Raw genomic sequence first — 21,300 nt, forward strand, 5'->3', positions numbered from 1 at the left:
CTCCCACGCCGGCGCCAGGTCAGAGAAGACGGCGCGCGTCGGCTTCCTCCCTCGCCACCGGCGACCACCAACGGAAGGTATCTGGCCGGATCTATGTCAATTGGAGAGGAGAGAGAGAGAGAGTGAGAGAGATAGAGAGAAAGAGTGGACACCATGGTGTTGTTTAGATCTGGAGAGGGTGAGAGAGTGAGAAGAAGAGAACAACCCTAGCAAGAAAGTCCCGAAGTGGAGTAGTAATTGTTTTTCCTCTGTAGTGATCATTTTAAATTGAATACGCACGCAACCATATTTTTTCATTTAACGTACCAGTAAAAAGAAACTCGATCGATAACCACGCTACTGCGTTCAGGTCGCACTTGGTATGGCTGACATTTGGTCCTAGACCCCACATTAAGTGGACGACTAGATGTCTCAAATAGTCATGTTACCTTACTTTTCGTGTGCAAAGGTGCTGCACCATGAGTGTACCCGAGCGTGTGCATGAGGGGAGAGTGAAGTCCGATTTATAAACCTTGAGGTTCTAGAGCTAGTTGGAAACAAACCCTCACCTTTAAATCCTTGAAGTTTGTACCCTATCCTTTGTAATCCCGTTCATCTTTAACCTTAAGGGCATGTGCGGTTCAAGGGGGTTTAACGGGGATTAACAAGGATTGTGGGGGGATTAAATCATGTACAAGCCAAATTCCCCTCCATTCCTCTCCAAACCCCTTGGGAGGAGGTTGAACCGAACAAGGCCTAAGTCTAACCATAGTGGGAGTAAATTAATTCCATACAATATCATAATATGATACTAAACCCTCTCTTTCTTCATTTAATTCTACGCCACCTCATTAAATTTGCCTAGTTGGCATGCATGATACACCTTATGATACTCCTATTACAACCAGCCTGGTAGAATTAATATACCCAATCTAAATGGTTGATACGTCCATTTTGCATCATGTTTACCTACTGTTATTTATGTTGTTTTACCACATAATAATGCTTTTGGAGTAATTCCAATGCCTTTTATCTCATAATATGCAAGGTACACACAAATGGGGAGAATTCCGGGAGTTGGAAATCTGGACCTGAAAAAGCTACATCAGGCTACCTATTCTACACAACTCCAAATGAGCTGAAACTTTACGAGGAATTTTTATGGAATAAATAAGAATTTTTGGAGTCAATAAGTACCAGAGGGGGCCCACTAGGTGGGCATAACCCACCTGGGCACGCCAGGGAGCCCAGGTGTGCCCTGTTGGGTTGTGCTCATCCAGGCCCACCTCCGGTGCCCCCCTCTGGTACATAAGTCATTTTGACATAGAAAAAAAATCAAGAGAGAACCTTCGGGACGAAGCACCGCCGTTTCAAGGCGGAACCTGGGCAGGAACACTTTTGCCCTCCAGCGTAGTGATTCCGTCGGGGGAACTTCCCTCCCAGAGGGGGAAATCATCGTCATCATCATAACAACAACTCTCCTATCTTGGGGAGGGATATGTTCATCAACATCTTCAACAACACCATCTCATCTCAAACTCTAGTTTATCTCTTGTGTTCAATCTTTGTACCGAAACTATAGATTGGTGCTTGTGGGTTACTAGTAGTGTTGATTACATCTTGTAGTTGATTACTATATGGTTTATTTGGTGGAAGATTATATGTTCAGATCCATTATGCTATTTAATCCCCTCTGATCGTGAGCATGATTATCATTTGTGAGTAGTTACTTTTGTTCTTGAGGTCACGGGAGAAATCATGTTGCAAGTAATCATGTGAACTTGATATGTGTTCGATATTTTGATGATATGTATGTTGTGATTCCCTTAGTGGTGTCATGTGAACGTCGACTACATGACACTTCACCATATTTGGGCCTAAGGGAATGCATTGTGGAGTAGTTATTAGATGATGGGTTGCGAGAATGACAGAAGCTTAAACCCTAGTTTATGCGCTATTTTGTAAGGGGCCGATTGGATCCAAATGTTTAATGCTATGGTTAGAATTTATTCTTAGTACTTTTCTCATAGTTGCAGATGCTTGCGAGGGGGTTAATCATAACTAGAAGGTTTGCTAAAGTAAGAACAACACCTAAGCACCGATCCACCCACATACCAAATTATCAAAGTAGCGAACACGAATTAAGCCAACATGATGAAAATGACTAGATGAAATTACCGTGTACCCTCAAGAACACTTTGATTATCATAAGAGAACGTTTTGGCCTGTCATTTTTCTCAACAGGATTGGGCTACCTTGCTGCACTTTTGTTACTACTATCTTTACTTGCTCGTTACGAACTATCTTGCTATCAAACTACTCTGCTACTTAAAATTTTAGCACTTGCAGACATTACCTTGCTGAAAACCACTTGTCATTTCCTTCTGCTCCTCGTTCGGTTCGACGATCTTAATTATGGAAAAGGCTAAAATTGATGCCACATACTTGTGGGTCATTTATGCCATTTTCTGGCACCATTGCCGGGGCGTGAAGCACTTTTGGTAAGTGGAAATTGGTAAAGGAAACATTATTACTACGCACTGAAATTTGTTGTTACTTGCTACTATGGAAAACAATCCTTTGAGGGGTTTGTTCAGGGTATCTTCACCTCGACCGGAACCACAATTAGTTTCCCCTCAACCTACTGCACCTACTGAAAATATTGAATATGAAATTCCTTCGGGTATGGTAGGCCAACTGCTAGCTAATCCTTATGCAGGACATGGAACCGAACATCCTGATATGCACTTGATATATGTGGATGAAATTTGTGGATTGTTTAAGCTTGAAGGTTTTCCCGAAGATGAGGCTAAGAAGAAGGTTTTCCCTTTATCTTTGAAGGGAAAAGCATTGACATGGTATAGACTATGCGATGATATTGGATATTGGAACTAGAATCGGTTGAAATTGGAATTCCATCAAAAAAAATCCTTTGCATCTAGTTCATCGTGATCGGAATTATATATATATATAATTTTTGGCCTCGTGAAGGAGAAAGTATCGCTCTAGCTCGGGGGAGGCTTAAGTCAATGTTATATTCATGCCCCAATCATTAGCTCTCGAGAGAAATTATTATTCAAAATTTTTATGCTCGGCTTTCTCGTAATGATCAATCCATGCTCGATACTTCTTGTACTGGTTCTTTTATTAAGAAGACTATTGAATTCCGGTGGTATCTTTTAGAAAGAATTAAACACAACTCTGAAGATTGCGAACTCGACGAAGTAAAGAGTCAGGTATTGAACCTAAGTTTGATTGTGTTAAATCTTTTATGAATACCGATGCTTTTCAAAAGTTAAGCACTAAATATGGACTTGACTCTGAGATAGTAGCTTCCTTTTGTGAATCTTTTGCTACTCATGTTCATCTCCCTAATGAGAAGTAGTTTAAATATCACCCACCTATTAAAGAAGAAATTAAAGAACCGGTAAAAACTTAGGAAGAAACTATCATTTACAATGTTGACCCAGTTGTTCCCACTACTTATATTGAAAAACCACCTTTCCCTGTTAGGATGAAGGTGAAGGGAATATGCCCTAGAGGCAATAATAAAGTTGTTATTTATATTTCCTTATATCATGATAAATGTTTATTATTCATGCTATAATTGTATTAACCAGAAACTTAGTACATGTGTGAATACATAGACAAACATAATGTCACTAGTATGCCTCTACTTGACTAGCTCATTGAATCAAAGATGGTTAAGTTTCCTAACCATAGACATTAGTTGTCATTTGATTAACAGGATCACATCATTAGAGAAAAATGTGATTGACTTGACCCATTCCGTTAGCTTATCACTTGATCGTTTAGTATGTTGCTATTGCTTTCTTCATGACTTATACATGTTCCTATGACTATGAGATTATGCAACTCCCGAATACCGGAGGAACACTTTGTGTGCTACCAAACGTCACAACGTAACTGGGTGATTATAAAGGTGCTCTACAGGTGTCTCCGAAGGATTTGTCACTCCGATTGTCGGAGAGGTATCTCTGGGCCCTCTCAGTAATGCACATCACTGTAAGCCTTGCAAGCAACGTGACTAATGAGTTAGTTGTGGGATGATTCATTACATAACGAGTAAAGAGACTTGCCGGAAACGAGATTGAACTAGGTATTGAGATACCGACGGTCGAATCTCGGGCAAGTAACATACCGATGACAAAGGGAACAACGTATGTTGTTATGCGGTTTAACCGATAAAGATCTTCGTAGAATATGTGGGAGCCAATATGAGCATCCAGGTTCCACTATTGGTTATTGACCGGAGATGTGTCTCGAGCATGTCTACATAGTTCTCAAACTCGTAGGGTCCGCACGCTTAACGTTCGGTGATGATTTATATGATGAGTTTAGGGGTCCCATATGAGATCGGGGACATGACGAGGAGTCTCGAAATGGTCGAGACGTAAAGATTAATATATTGGACGACTATATTCGGACATCGGAAAGGTTCCGAGTGATTCGGGTATTTATCAGAGTATTGGAGCGTTACGGGAATTCGTCGGGGAGTATATGGGCCTTATTGGGCTTTAAGGGAGAGAGAGAGGCAGGCCGCGCGCCCCCCAAGGCCTAGTCCGAATTGGACTAGGGGAGGGGTGGCGCCCCCTCCTTCCTTCTCTTGTCTCTTCCCTTTCCTTGACTCCTACTCCTAGTACATGGAAGGGGGAAATCCTACTCCCGGTGGGAGTAGACTCCCCAGGGCGTGCATAGAGAGGGCCGGCCCCTCCCCTCCTCCACTCCTTTATATACGTGGAGGGGGGCACCCCATAGACACAAAAGTTGATCTGTTGATCTCTCCCAGCCGTGTGCGGTGCCCCCCTCCACCATATTCCACCTTGGTAATATCATAGCAGTGCTTAGGCGAAGCCCTGCGTTGGTAGCATCATCAACACCGTCATCACGCCATCGTGCTGACGGAACTCTCCCGCATAGCTCTGCTGGATCGGAGTTCGTGGGACGTCATCAAGCTAAACGTGTGCTGAACTCGGAGGTGCCGTACGTTCGGTACTTGGATCGGTCGGATCATGAAGACGTACGACTACATCAACCGCGTTGTGCTAACGCTTCCGCTTACGGTCTACGACGGTACGCGGATGACACTCTCCCCTCTCATTGCTATGCATCACCATGATCTTGCGTGTGCGTAGGAGTTTTTTTTAAATTACTACGCTCCCCAACAGTGGCATCCGAGCCAGGTTTATGCGTAGATGTTATATGCACAAGTAGAACACAAGTGAGTTGTGGGCGATACAAGTCATACTTTGGTTCGGCAGTATTGTTGGATGAAGCGGCCCGGACCGACATTACGCGTACGCTTACGTGAGACTGGTTCTACCGACGTGCTTTGCACACAGGTGGCTGGCGGGTGTCAGTTTCTCCAACTTTTGTTGAACCGAGTGTGGCTACGCCCGGTCCTTGTGAAGGTTAAAACAACACTAACTTGACGAAATATCGTTGTGGTTTTGATGTGTAGGTAAGAACGGTTCTTGCTAATCCCATAGCAGCCACGTAAAACTTGCAACAACAAAGTAGAGATGTCTAACTTGTTTTTGCAGGGCATGTTGTTATGTGATATGGTCAAGACGTGATGCGATATAAGTTGTTGTATGAGATGATCATGTTTTGTTGAAGTTATCAGCAACTAGCAGAAGCCTTATGGTTGTCTCTTTATTACATAAGATGCAAGTGCCAAATAATTGCTTTACTTTATTGCTATGCGATAGCAATAGTTGCAAGAGCAATAGTTGGCGAGACGACCATGTGACGACACATTGATATAGATCAAGATGATAGAGACCATGGTGTCATGCTGGTGACGATGGAGATCATGACGATGCTTTGTAGATGGAGATCAAAGGCACAAGATGATGATGGACATATCATATCACATATTTTGATTGCATGTGATGTTTATCTTTTATACATCTTATTTTGCTTTGATTGACGGTAGAATTATAAGATGATCTCTCACTAAATTTCATGGTAAAAGTGTTCTCCCTGAGTATGCACCATTTCCAAAGTTTGTCGTGCCAAGACACCACGTGATGATCGGGTGTGATAAGCTCAACTTTCATCTACAACGGGTGCAAGCCAGTTTTGCACACGTAGAATACTTGGGTTAAACTTGACGAACCTAGCATATGCAGATATGGCCTCGGAACACTGAGACCGAAAGCTCGAGCGTGAATCATATAGTAGGTATGATCAACATAGTGATGTTCACCATTGAAAACTACTCCATCTCACGTGATGATCGGACATGGTTTAGTTGATTTGGATCACGTGATCACTTAGATGATTAGAGGGATGTCTATCTAAGTGGGAGTTCTTAAGTAATATGATTAATTGAACTTTAATTTATCATGAACTTAGTCCTGATAGTATTTTGCAAATAATGTTGTAGATCAATAGCTTGCCTTGTAGCTTCCCTATATTTTATATGTGTTCCTAGAGAGAACTAAGTTGAAAGATGATAGTAGCAATGATGCGGACTAGGTCCGTGGTCTTAGGTTTATCCTCATTGCTGCAGAGAAGAATTATGTCCTTGATGCACCGCTAGGTGACAGACCTATTGCAGGAGCAGATGCAGACGTTATGAACGTTTGGCTAGCTCAATATGATGACTACTTGATAGTTTAGTGCACCATGCTTAAACAGCTTAGAATCGGGACTTCAAAGACGTTTTGAATGTCATGGACCATACAAGATGTTCCAGGAGTTGAAGTTAATATTTCAAGCAAATACCCAAGTTGAGAGATATGAAGTCTCCAACAAGTTCTATAGCTAAAAGATGGAGGAGAATAGCTCAAGCAGTGAGCATGTGCTTAGATTGTCTGGGTACTACCGTCGCTTGAATCAAGTGGGAGTTAATCTTCCAGATAAAGATAGTGATTGACAGAGTTCTCTAGTCACCATCACCAAGTTAGTAGAACTTCGTGATGAACTATAGTACGCAAGGGATGACGAAAATGATTCCCGAGCTTTTCATGATGATGAAATCGATGAAGGTAGAAATCAAGAAAGAGCATCAAGTGTTGATGATTGACAAAACCTCTAGTTTCAAGAAAAAGGCAAAGGGAAAGAAAGGGAACTTCATGTAGAATGGCAAGCAAGTTGTCACTTCCGTGAAGAAGCCCAAAGCTAGACTAAAGCCTGAAACTGAGTGCTTCTACTGCAAAGGAAATGGTCACTGGAAGCGGAAATGCCCTAAATATTTGGTGGATAAGTAGGATGGAAAAGTGAACAAGGGTATATTTGATATACAGGTTATTGATGTGTACCTTACTAGTGTTTATAGTAGCCCTTGGGTATTTGATACATGTTCGGTTGCTAAAAATTAGTAACTCGAAACAGGAGTTACAGAATAAATAGAGACTAGTTGAGGCTGAAGTGACGATGTGTGTTGGAAGTGGTTCCAAGATTGATATGATCATCATCGCACACTCCCTATACTTCTGGGATTAGTGTTAAACCTAAATAAATGTTATTTGGCGTTTGCATTGAGCATGACTATGATTTGATCATGTTTATTGCAATACGGTTATTCATTTAAAGACAGAGAATAATTGTTGTTCCGTTTACATGAATAAAACCTTCGATGGTCATACACCCAATGGAAATAGTTTGTTGGATCTCAATCGTAGTGATACACAAATTCATAATATTGATGCCAAAAGATGCAAAGTTGATAATGACAGTGCAACTTATTTGTGGCACTGCCGTTTGGGTCATATCGGTGTAAAGCGCATGAAGAAACTCCATAAAGATGGACTTTTGGAATCACTTGGTTATGAATCATTTGATGCTTGCGAACCGTGCCTTTTGGGCAAGATGACTAAAACTCCATTCACTACAAAAAAATACACTTCCGTGATGATACGTGTTTGTCATAGTAGGTCGCGTTTTTTGTCATGCATGTACATCCATGACGATTTTATGACAGAATCAAGATAGTCATACCTGTGCTGTCGTAGAAGTGTTCCATGACATTACCAAAATTATCATCATGGAAGTGTCCACTTCCATGACGATAAATCGCGCGTCATAGAAGGGCTTTCGTCAAGGGTGACCGACACGTGGCATCCACCATAACGGAACACCGTTAAGCTATCAGGTTGAGTTTTTGATCCGATAATCCGTTAACAGCCCCGACCAATGGGGATTTTCCACGTGTAAAATCATCATTGGCTGGAGGAAAGACGTGTCGGCTCATCGTTGGGACAGATGTCATCCACTCATTGGACAGAAGGCGCCTATGATACGTCGACACATGGCACGGCCCAACAAAGGCCCATTCCTGTGAAAAGGCCGGCCCGTTTGACTTGGACGAAAGGTGGCTGGCCGACCCATGGAAAGCCTGTTAACGGCCTGCTCGCATATAGCCCATTTACAGCCCGCTAACCCAAGGCCCGTTACGCCCTATCTGAATTAGGCCCAGTAGCGTCATTTCGGCCATCCAATATGATTCTAGCCCGTTTTCACTTCTGGCCCATGTATGGCCCATGACGTCTTTCGGCCCATATGAGGCCCGTTGTAACTCTTGGCCCATTGACGGCCCATGGTGAAATTGGCGCGTAATGAACACTGTATCACTTTACACCCATTAATGGCTTGTGGTGAAACTGTCCCGTAATGAACAGTGTATCACTTTATACCCATTAACGACCCGTTATTCCGTTGGGCCATTTCCAGCCCATGTTATCTTTCGGCCTTCTCAGAGCCCATTTATTCTTGGGCTCATTTCCAGCATTCGTTTACTTACAACCTGTTACTGTCATTTTCTGCTTGTGGGCCAAATTCAGCCCGTGGTTACAGTCGGCCCGTTTGTGGTCTGTTAATATGTTGGGACGTTTTCATAGCATCATCAAATACTGCCTATTAACGATGGCCCGTTATGGTCGGCTCATGAATGGACGATTCAAACTCTAGCCCGTTTACGGCCATTATGCGGTCTATTATTGGCCCATGTTTGGCCAATCGATGATACGGTTCGTATAAGGCCCATTGATGATACGGCCCATAGAAGGCCCATTGTTTCTACGGCCCGTAGAAGGCCCATTGTTTCTACGGCCCATAGAAGGTCCATTGTTTCTACGGCCCGTAGAAGGCCCATTGTTTCTAGGGCCTGTAGGAGGCCCATTGTCACTACAGTAAATATTAGCCCATGGTTATTGTGGCCTAGTTTTAAAAAATAGGTTATTGCAGCCACTAGCAAACCGCGGAAAAAGAACTGCAATGACTACAAGCAAACAAATAAACAAGACAACAAGGAAATAAATAAGCAAGCAACTAACGCTAGGCTATCACGGCTATTACACATATTACATCCACTGGGCATCAAAGTTCGCCACCGGTGCAAATATAGGGAACAAAGCAGCATATCATATACACTGGTTGTCAAAGTTGGCCACCAGCGCAAATAAACGCCGCAGCAAAACAAATCCAGAACTGAAACCACTTCAGAAGATCTCAAGAAACAATATCCTGGGTACCCATAATGCTGGCAAGATGCTTAGCAAGCTTATTAACTTTCTCTTGTTTGGCGCTTAAATCCTCCAGCGCTTGCTGTTGCACCAGTAAATATGCATTTGAAATCTGCAGGGACTTCCTCAGTCCTTCAGCTTCCTGTCGCAGCACATCTGATCGATGTCTTTCAACTTGAAGTTGAGACTCAAGAAGACGAACTGATTCAGGCAACGAGTTCGAAGAGCTTGTGCCAGCAGTAGTGGCCAGTAACTCGAACACTACATCAAGACATGACTTTTGGGTTCTCTCACTATCATCAAGATAGTTTTTATCAGCTTTCTTGGAGACCAACAGGGATGTCTCACTATCTTGAACCTTATCTGCATTACTTCCTTTACCATTGCATAACACGGTACTATTCTCCAATATTTTGTCCGCATTCTAAAGGAGAAACAAGCAGACACATCATAGGTTTACCATGTTGTATATTAAACTCATTTTGGTAAATGAGTTCAGTAGTAAAGTGGACAGGATAACAGCTTGAAACAAACATATATCTATTTACCATGGTCACTTTATGGTCTATATCATTCTAGTTTTTGTTGCCAAATCAAGATAGAGACACAATTCAAATAATATTTGTTCAAGACAAAGCAAAATAGACAGAATATAAGTGTGGGAAACTATAGAGCAATAACAACACTTGTAATGTGCATGACATGAGAACATAATTGTTTATTCAATTGAAACTGAAATCAACATAGAGCAGGTTACAATAGCAAACCAGTTAAAGAAACATGTTTAAAATATACCTGTTGTGCCATTGGAGTTTCAATTCCATCCTTCAAATTTGAAAATAGTTGGTATGAGTAAATACAGTAATGCAAGAGCAAAGGAGTATGAACCATAGCTACAGAACCTGACCTGAGAACAAATCTTCTTCTCCTTTAAGCGTTGAGTTGGGATTCGGAGTGGTGGTCCTCGTGATTTGGGCACTGCAGTTCCCTTACTAACTGCTCGTGTTTGGGTGCTCGTGGAGATGGTGTTGTGTCAACTGGAACTGGGTTACTATCTACGAGGGTTGGGGTAGAAGGGGTGTAGCTGGTTCTCTGTCCAACTAGGTAGGGGTACAATCTGCGAGAGTCTGGGTTATGTGTGGTGGATCTTGTCCTTGGGCAAGTACAACCATGGTTCTATCTGCATCAACGGGTAGCACTATCTTTTCTGAAGACCGTGTTGTTACTCCCTTAGATACTGCCATCACCCTCTCAAATTCAAATGGCTGATAAACAAGAAAAGTAATTGAAAGTATAGACATTGTATGATAGACAGGTGCAATGGATAGTGGGGAATAAAAGCGGGCATGAAATAATTCATATTTATGTTGTCTACCAAACAAGATAGCATGACACAATCTCACATATATGATGGGTAACTAAACAGGATAGCATGACACAATTTCATATTATGATGGCTAACTAAAAAAGATGGAAAGACATAGTTCAAAATATGATGACTATGTAAACATGATGACATGATATAACTATATAATGTGTTTATTAAATAGGTTGACATGCCATAATTCACATACATTCACGGATAGAATGCCATAATTCAAAATATGATGACTGTAAACACTAAACAGGATGAGATGATATAACTATATGATGTCTTTATTAAATGGGTTGCCATGCCATAATTCAGATAGATGATGTGTGTGTACTATGTAAACATGATGGCATGATATAATTCAAATATATGATTTATATAGTAAGCAAGTAAGCAGATGGCAATCCATATATGATGTAAAAACTAGGCAATGCAAGACAACATGCATGACATGGGTAATATAACCCTGCCAAGTTTGAGCATAGACCTCAGGGGGGAAATAGGACTGGTCATCAGTCTCTGAATCCTCCTCTGAGGAGCTCTCTGTAACCAGCAAGATGTCTGCTTCAGCAGGTAGCATTGTCTTCTCTGAATACCTTGTTTTCACTCCAGATACTTCCATCACCACTTCAAATGGCTGATGCACAGGAAGAGTAGTTGAATATACAAACGTTGTCGACAAATGGAACACGTAATACAAAAAATGATAGCATGATATAATTCACATACATGATGATTGGCTAAACAGCATGGCATTGCATAATTCACATATATAATGCCTTTGCAACAAGATAACGTTGCATAATTCACACATATAATGTCTTGAAATAAGATGGTAATGCATAATTCACATATATGGTAATTAGACACTGAATAGGTGGCATTCACACAAAGCATGTCTAAACTAATCAAATTACATAGCAATGCGAGACACCATACGCACGATATGAGCAACATAACCCTGCCAAGTTAGAGCATACACCTCGGGGGGGGGGGGGATAAGACTGGTCATCTGTCTCTGAATCCTCCTCTGAGGAGCTATCCGTAACCAGCGAGATATGCGCTTCGTCAGATAGCATAGTCTGCTCTGAAGACCTTGTTTTCACTCCAGAATTTGCCATCACCGTGTCAAATGGCTGAAGCATATGAAGAGAAGTTGAATGTACTAACATTGTTGACAAATGTAATATGTAACAAAAAAAGGATGGCCTAATATAATTTACATATAAGATGACTGGCTAAGCAGGATGGCATTGCAAAATTCACATATATGATGCCTGGCTAAACAAGATGGAATTGCATAATTCACATAAACAATGAATAAACAAAACAGATGGCATTCACACAAATGATGTCTAAACTAAGCAGATGACATATTTCATGTATAAAGTAAGCAATGCAAGGAACCATATGCATGATATAACCAACATCAGCATGCCAAGTTAGAGCGAAGACCTCAGGGGGGTATATAGGAGTTGTCTTCTCCTTCTGAATCCCCCTCAAAACAGATATCTTCCTCTCGATTACAATCCGAAATGCATGGAGGGGGGCTGCCTTTGTGCCTACCATGGAGCGACGTCTGCATGAAATTTTATTGCCACGCAAGGCTCGTCTCTTTTGATCTACATTTTCAGTTCCATTGTTTACAAGAACTGTCATGCATAGGAATAAAACATAGTGAGATTATGTAAGGAGTGCATGCAGAAATCCAGAGTGATGGTAGCTACCTGTGGATAGACCCAAAACCAATAATAGCCGGCAGATAATGGCTTCTTTACTGTTTGTTTCCCACCCAACATGAAACTCATAGTAGACACCGGAGATTAACCAGATAGTAGATAGATACTATTGATTGCGGCCTCGATATGTACCCCAAAACCATTTAAAAACTCAAGTTTGACAATTAATTTGGAGCTGACTCAGAGTCTAATCGGTGAACAGGATGATAAAGTAGCATGTAATATTAAGCGATGCATAACGTAAGAAGACAAGAAAGAGTGCGACCTCTCTTGCGGACCCATGTAGTCCTCGACGTCATCTGCTCAGTTGATGATGGTAATAGAGTTTTCATGGCTGCTGGCGGCAGGGAAGAAGATCTGAGGCGGCGAAAGAAAGTCTGGAGGCCAGATCCCTGCTGTGCTGGACCCTTCTACTGTTGGAGCAGCTGAGCTGGGGTGGACGACGGTGCAGCAAGAGCGGGACAAACCACGCAAGGTTTTCTTTGACAACTATTTGTAAGATAAGTAATTCTATAAGGGCTCGTTTGAATTGGAGGATTCCAACAATGCAGGGATAGGAAATAGACAGGAATAGGATAGGAATGCACGTGGAAAACAGAGAATTTAAAAACACAGGATTTCTGCCAATCTGGGTGTTTGATTCACAGCAATTGGAAGATCACAGGATACAAAGAAGCCTGGTGAGATTAAGTCAAACCACAACAAAATGTACGGTTATAATGCTATTATGCTACTATCTCTTAGCCTTGTGCTTCATGAATAGGAATTTGAAAAGGAGGGCAAGCGAAAATTAAAATTCCTACATTTTTTCTTTCAAGGAGACACTAAAGGAACAAATCCTATAGTTTTCCTTTGCTCCATTCCTTTGAACCAAATTCATGAATAGTAGTACCATAGGAAACTTTCAGATTCTTATGTTTTTCATTCACTTTTCCTTTCAAGCACTGGCGATTATAGCAGGCAGGCTTGAGCAAGGAAAAGCTTACACTAAAAAAATGTTTTTGTGCTACTTCTATTACTTTGGACCCAGGCCACTGCCCTACTAGCTCAACTCTCAGGGCCATCGACAAATGCACATCTCAAACGCGTAGAGATAAATAATGATGGCGTTCAAGAGAGTCAATCATGGAAAGCTAAGTTTGCTGGTACCTCACTGCTTGTCATATAGTAGGATAAAATAATCGTATTTCCCGTTACTACGTGTGCTCAGTTGACAATATATATAATGTGTAGAGTAAAAAAGAGATGCAACAAGTGTACAACTTCTTTGGCGAAGCCATGTCGATCTCAGCGTGATTGGGTTGGCCGGTGAGGATGCTCCGGCTGACTTGGCTATCGGAGGAGGGGAAGAAGATCTTAGGCGTCTGGAGATTGAGCCTGAGGTACTGCTCCGCTGTGATGGAGGGTTTCGTCGTTGGAGCAGCTCCGGTGAGTTGTACGACGCCGAGGCTGAAGCAGGACAAGAGAGACAACGTTAACCTGAGTGGAATTCTAATAGCATCTCCAATACATGACGTAACATACATAACCACAAAGTGCTAGATGTAAAATACATCAGCCACTCATCTCTGAACTTAACTATCGAAACTGAATTTAACTGTCAAAACTGAACTTAACTATTGATAGTGAACTTAACTATCAAAACTGAATTTTGCTGTTGAAGCTGAACGCACTAGAAAGGTGAGGCTACATGTCGGTCGACTGACTTTTTCATCTCTGGTTAGTCGATTTTGCAGCCGTTGGATACGAAATCAAGGGCCAGCCACCACCGGCCAAACAACAGCTCCCCACCGCCCGCGGCCGGCGGTGCGCCGCCCCGCCGGCCCCGAAAACACTCCCCACTGATGGTCCGCCACCGCCCCGGCCATCCCTCTAGCCCCCCCCCCATGCCGAGCTTTTTCTATCGTGATCCCCATGCCAACGCCCCGCCACCGCCGGCGACCACCGCCCACACCCTAAACCCTAAGATAGATAGTGGGGTACCTCTCCGGCGAGCCCCCCTCCCTGTTGCGGCTGGTTCTTCCTTGACCCCAGCGAGCCCCCCACCCCCTGAAAATCAACTGACCCAAAGTCAATTCAGTCGACTGAAGTGTAGCTAAATCGGAGCAGCATCGCAAGCAAGAGCGAGAGCAGCAGTGCGACCAAGAGCAATAGCAAGAGAAGACCAGGCAGGGGACCGAGAGTAAGAGCAGAGCAGCAGCGCGAGCAAGAGCTAAAGCAGCAGCAGCTCCTACTGATGTGGACGTCGTTGCCGAGGGAGCAACATCATGGAGGAAGTGGTCGGCGACGCCGCTGTGGATGGAGTCGCGCCGTGTCGGCTCGGGACCGAGCGCCGGCAGCACCGTGAGATCGAATCAAGAATAAAATGTGGCGATTAGTGTACAACCTCTTTGGTGGCGCTGACTAGGCCGCATCTTCATCCGAGGAAACGGTGATGGTGATGCTCTTCCGGTGGTGCAGGTGAAGACGGCGGTGTGGGAATGTAGGTGGCGCGAAAGACGAGGGGAACGTCGGCGTAGCTCCTTGAAGGTGGAGGACGGGGTGGCTGAACCGGTGGGACGACGAGATCGATGACGGATCCTCATCCGGTATCGTGGATTAGGGACGTCGAGGTGTTGTTGTGGCGACGTCGTCGGGGAAGAGGCTCCGGCTGGGTGGCGGATGGAGCAGGGTTTGGGGCTTCGTTGTGGGTTTTCCCGGCCTCGGTGTACGAATGGGTGGATGGATGGGATGGGAGTGGGGAACTAGGCTTAGGGACGCGCTTGTCTGAAATGTGGGGCAAATTATGAAAGTACCTCCACCAATTTGAGGCGGTTCTTTCGGTTCAGGGGTACCACGGGCATTTCGCGTGTCGGGATTTCGCAGGAGGTGGGAGTTTTCACGTGCGTTATAATTTCAGAATAGCAAGGCGCGGGTTGAGATGGAGGGAGTTGCGGGAGCATAACGAGACAAAGATATATCTTAAATATTTCGGGCTAACAAGGCGCGGGTTGAAATTTCCGGACAAGCCTAACGTGTACTGTACCAAATCAATGCGCACTACAAATGTCATTCAAAACTTTGAATTCATGTTATGTTCAATTAAAATATTTCGCTACGTGTATAATTCATGCAACCTACTACTCAAATGAATGTTTTAGTGCATTCCAAACATATATACTACCGCTTCAATATGAACTAAATTTGAATTCGTTACTCTATTTGAATAAGAGCTACAGTATTGATTGTTGTGAAGTCAAAGCATTTGAATTCATTTCTCTGTTTTAATAAGATCTACAATCATCATTATTGTCAAGCTAAACCATCGTTTGTGTATTATCTTCACAGCACACCACATGATTAGTCTTGAGTTACATATGAACTATGTGTACTATATGAACTCGAACTCGATTTTTTGAATCCACTTTATGTTGATTTCAAATCACATTACATTTCTAGCTCTAGCTAGATCTTCATAATCTAAACCATGTCTCATATGTATAATGTGTTTATCACATTATGTATGGTGCCCCTCCCCCTACGCCTACAAGTATTTAGATGTGAGTTGCAAACACCACACATTACCACAAATTCAAATAAAATGTGAGAATGTTCGATATATAGTATTGTTTAGATTGTTTGATGTTTAGTTGTAAGCTGCAAACGCCACACATTATCACAAATTCAAATAAAATGTGAGATTGTTTGATGTATAGTATGGTTTAGATTATTCGACATTTAGCTGTGAGTTGCAAATGCCATGCATTATCACATTATGGTATAACATGTGCATAGCACGTGTATCACCGTTATATTCATGCATGCATATGTTTAAAACACTATGATCTCCTATTCAAATATATGAATCCGCTTTCATATCAAATTATGATCTTTCTTAGTCTTTTACACCCACATAATCCTCTAACCTTTGTAGATACCACTAACTTTCTCTCGTGCATGCACACGCCCTCCTCGCCCTCCCCCTCCCTCGGCATTCTATCCACCAGCCACATTCATTTTTTTTCTTTAGGTCGTTCTCCCAGAGTCTCCACAACTCCTTTCCAACACACACCGATCAATAAACCTCTCCAGTGATGCCTGCCTAAAACATACACACGCACCTTCAATCTCCTCCTTTATGTGTCCTTGCCTCGTGTCTCTCATACGGTCACACACACGTGTAAACTCTCGCCCCTCTTTTCATCGATATTTTGGAGATCGCAAGGTTAATGTTTTGGAGATGCCAAGCACAAGGTTATAGGAGAACGAGTAGTAGGTGCCGCATGATTTATAAATAAAGTTTTTTTTTCGTCAGTGGCACGTACGCATTATGATAGGTTCATATGGAGAGAAAAGGAAACCGCTCCACTATATACATAGTCAGGACGGGCCAGCCCAAACAGTAGCTTGCTGGGATTGCTCTCTTCACACTCTCTCGCACAAAATGACTGTGGCCACATCTCTAACATCCCGGCGGATCATGTCCGCTGGGGGAAGGGGTGGATGCTTAGTGTAGATGCGGTCGCCATCGCCGACGGTAAAAACCCAGTGTCGGCACGTCCCGATCAGGGATCCCCGCCGTTCTCTCTCACAAAGCCAGTGAGGTTTCCTTCGTCCCTTGCTCACTGCCGCGACGTGGGCAGTTGCCGCCTCCCGCCGCCCTCCTCAAGGTTGAGATACGTCCCTCAGGTACAACTCCCTTTACAGCCGGCTTGCACCACTGCTCCAGCTTCCCACATCACTCCATGTGGATATTTCTCTACTTCTTTGCCCCACACATACCTCTACTGGCTTCTACATACTGTATTTGTGATAGGTTTATGTCTCATCAACTAGTCCCAGTAATCTTATTCTAATCACGCTTCTTCAATTTCTTTGCCACAGGGATGCTCATCTCGATTTTGGTGAAAGTGAACAAAATGATCCGATGGTCAAAAGGTTGCAAACTTCATTTCTTAGGAAGCTCGAATGTTGCCAGCAAATTGAAGCCTGGTTAGGGTTCACGGTTCAAGGGCTAGGGACTACATGGATTGTTTTTTTGTTTAGCTGCCTCTGTTCCAAAATAAGTGTCAACTTTAGTAGTAGTACAACTTTGTACTAAATTTGCATAAAGTTGAGGCACTTATTTTGGAACGGAGGGAGTACATATTTGCTATGATCTGTCCATCATTGAGATGCAATAGCATGCATGTTAGTCTGCTTTGTATTTGATGAAATGTTGCAACGGGCAACCTTGGACGCAAGATACATGTAACAGAAGCTGGAAGCATCATAGGATCGTACATATTTTATCTCGCTGATAAATTATAGTACGTACTATACTAGTACTTCCTCCATTCCTAAATATAAGTCTTTGTAGACATTTCACCATGAACCACATGCGGATGTATATAGATGCATTTTAAGTGTAGATTCATTCAGTTTGTTCCATATGTAGTTCACCTAGTGGAATCTCTATAAAGACTTATCTACTCCACTACTAGGAATTCTCTATCCTCTCCTTGAGCCACATCATCAAAATTAATGTAGCCGTTAGATGATCTAAATCAGTCCATAATAGCCGTCTGATCTAGACGTTGAGAGGCTCCGCACTAAGCCACATGCAAGCATGCAGAAATACTATGGCATGCATGTGAGTGGGTTTTAAATCACATCAACATGTCTGCACGCAAGCATGCACCGGTAGCTTTTAAGTCCCATTAACATGTCAAAAAGAAAAACATAATCCCATTATGCAGTAGGAGTTGGCTGATCTAAATGATGATGGGAGTTTTTTTAGTTTGGCTACCACATTTGTCATGCGGTTATAGAGTTTTTTTAGTTCTATGAAATCGATAATTTTACGCACAGAGATATACGGCTGTTGCGCGGCAACGCGCGGGGACTCATCTAGTATATTTAGGAACGGAGGGAGTACTATGTAAAGACTTAGGTGTCGCACTATGTCCAGAAAATATAGTGATAGTGTGAGCTGGGCCATGTAATCACTGAGCCTGCGTGTTTTCACTGCTCTTGCACTCCTCTGCTGTAAGAATGGAGAAAATTGTAATCTAGTAGTACCTCCTTTCACCGAAAGCGTGGGACATCCAGCAGTCCTACCACCTGAGTAATAAAGACCAATGAGCCGTCAAATAACATAGACCTAGCAGTAAGTTGGACGGACGAAGCAACCATCACTCTTGCGCCAGTGAAAGGTCGTGTCCGCTCTGCCCGGGCATGAATGCGGCACCGACTCTTTGGAGTGACACTGACCGTTTCAGGTGGGAAGTGCGCACGGGCGATGGAGGGGCTTTGGATGGGCCAGGCTGGTTAGGAGCGGGCGTGGCAGCCGTCCGCCTGTCCCTACCAGACACGCCCAGAAATGAGAGGATGCACCGACTCTCGCGGCTAAAATTGTACACTACACACCATCTCTCTATAGGATTAGGTCGATGTGTCGCTCTCTCTAACACACACATGCTGTTAAACACACACACGCGCGCGCGCGCACACACACCTTGGTCCCGCTGCACCTTCTAACGTGACTTATTACACCTAGACGGAGGGAGTAGTAAGTACGATATACGGTGGCACACTGACTTAGGTCGAATACAAGTGCCCAAAATTGTGTGCATGTTATAATAAGGATTCACTTAAAATAGTACGTGAGCGAACAGAGGGATCAATTGGACAGTGTTCCCGAGTAGTAGCGAGATGTGTGAGGTAAGATACATCGCTGGTGCTTTTAAATTTTCTTATTAATTTGTTTGTTTCACCCTCTGGCTGGTGGGACCCAATGTACTACATGGAGACAGGTAAGGTGACTAAGGCTGCATTATTTCTGCACCACTGTGGATAGTCTTACCACCAAAGCCACATGACACGATTATGATTTAAATCCCAATGACTCCCACACACACAAAAAAACACGACATGCTTGTCACACGAATGCAAGAATGTATAAAAGGTTATTTTCCTCTCGTTGGACATAACAGGAGGGTTGTGTAGCTGGTTAGCCTGTTCACTCATCAAACTTGAGGTCTCGGGTTAGATAACTACACTTGAGCATATTTTGTGCCAGGAGGATTCTTTGACTAGTCAAAATGGATGGATACGGAGCTATACAATCTCGTAGTGACCGTATAATCACCTCATCACATATAAGCTGCAGCCTCGGTGCTTGTTTTCTAGGGTTTACACGCTTCACACTCTCTCTCCAGTATATATATACACGCTGGAGCCTCAGTGCTTGTAGTTGCTCTATTCACTCTCTCTCACCCTCTCCAGATCTAAACAAAACTTCGTTGGCCTCTCTCTCCCCTCACTGCTACTCAAAGAGCCGGCAGGATCCATCCACCGGGAAGGGAAGGAGGCTTAACACTGTCGCCGTCGGCGAGGGAGGGAATCCACTACCGTTGCAGCTGTTCACTTTCACCCAGTGGCGGGGCGGGAGGGCCTCCGACCCCTTCTTCTTCGCCGCCGTCCCGTCGCCCACCAAACCACGCCCCAAGAACCTTAAGGTATAATTTACTTATTCCACATGCATTGCTCTAGCTGCATGTATACCATGAATCTAGGACGTGGTTCAAAGAGGAAAGGAGTGGGGGAAAGTAGTGGGAAAAGTTGTATAGCATGAATCTAGGACGTGGTTCAAAGAGGAAAGGAAGGGGGAAAGTTGTATAACATGAATCTAGGACGTGGTTCAAAGAGGAAAGGAAGGGGGAAAGTTGTATAGCATGAATCTAGGACGTGGTTCAAAGAGGAAAGGAATGGGGGAAAGTAGTGGGGAAAGTTGTATCACATAAATCTAGGACGTGGTTCAAAGAGGAAAGGAAGGGGCGAAAGTACTAGTACAGACTGGCTATCCAGCACCTACATTGGTCGTAAAGGGGAAACAATGACAAACGCAGTACGCACATATGTAACAACCTGATCTTTTGTTTTGGGGGACAAGGCTGTAGAGTTTGAGCAGAACTAGATTTGCTGCACTCACATAGGGAAAGGTGTCTAAATATAACAAAATTGGGACCAACACAAATATGCTCCTTGGTTGTTTGTTCTTTGTTGCAACAGACTGTGCATGACCACAGTACATTGGTAGATGCACATGGTGCTGGTGCGTCCACTGTCCGATGCAACTCTTTAGATGTTGTTAATCTAAGGCCCTGTTTGGTTAAAAACTCCCTAGTCCCTACCTGCTTGGTTCCAGGGACTAAACACGGACTAGAGGTTATTAAATGACATGCTAAAAGGCCACGTTACCCCTAGTAATGAACTAATAGCGACAAGGTGCGATGCGTGGCAGGGGCAACTGTTGGAAAAAGTCCCAAAAAGCCTCCCTCTGGGTCTTCTTTCTTTAGACCCAAATGCCCACTATTAGTCCCTAAAAGTCCATCCTGTTTGGTTTAGATGGGGCTGACACGAAGTTTTTTAGTCCGTACACCAAAATGTCCCTGTAAACAAACACCCTCTAATAATGCTGCTGGAAAATTGATGCAATGCCACAGTTAAAAGCAAATTACATGTTTAACTCATTTTATTGTTAATATAATCTCTATGTTAATATTAATCAATGGCACCATTTGAGAAATGCTACTGTCTTGCTTTCTTTCCCATTTAGATAAGGTAGATGCTTCTTTTTGTTGGCTTATGTGTCATCCACCTTTATTGACCACTAGTTGTTTCCTTTGCACCTCTATGTAAACAGGGTTATCTACTTCACCTCGTTGCCATTGTGACCTTTTGTTGCACTGCACAAAAC

This window comes from Triticum aestivum, chromosome 3B (assembly GCF_018294505.1).
Source record: "Triticum aestivum cultivar Chinese Spring chromosome 3B, IWGSC CS RefSeq v2.1, whole genome shotgun sequence".
Taxonomy (NCBI): Eukaryota; Viridiplantae; Streptophyta; class Magnoliopsida; order Poales; family Poaceae; genus Triticum; species Triticum aestivum.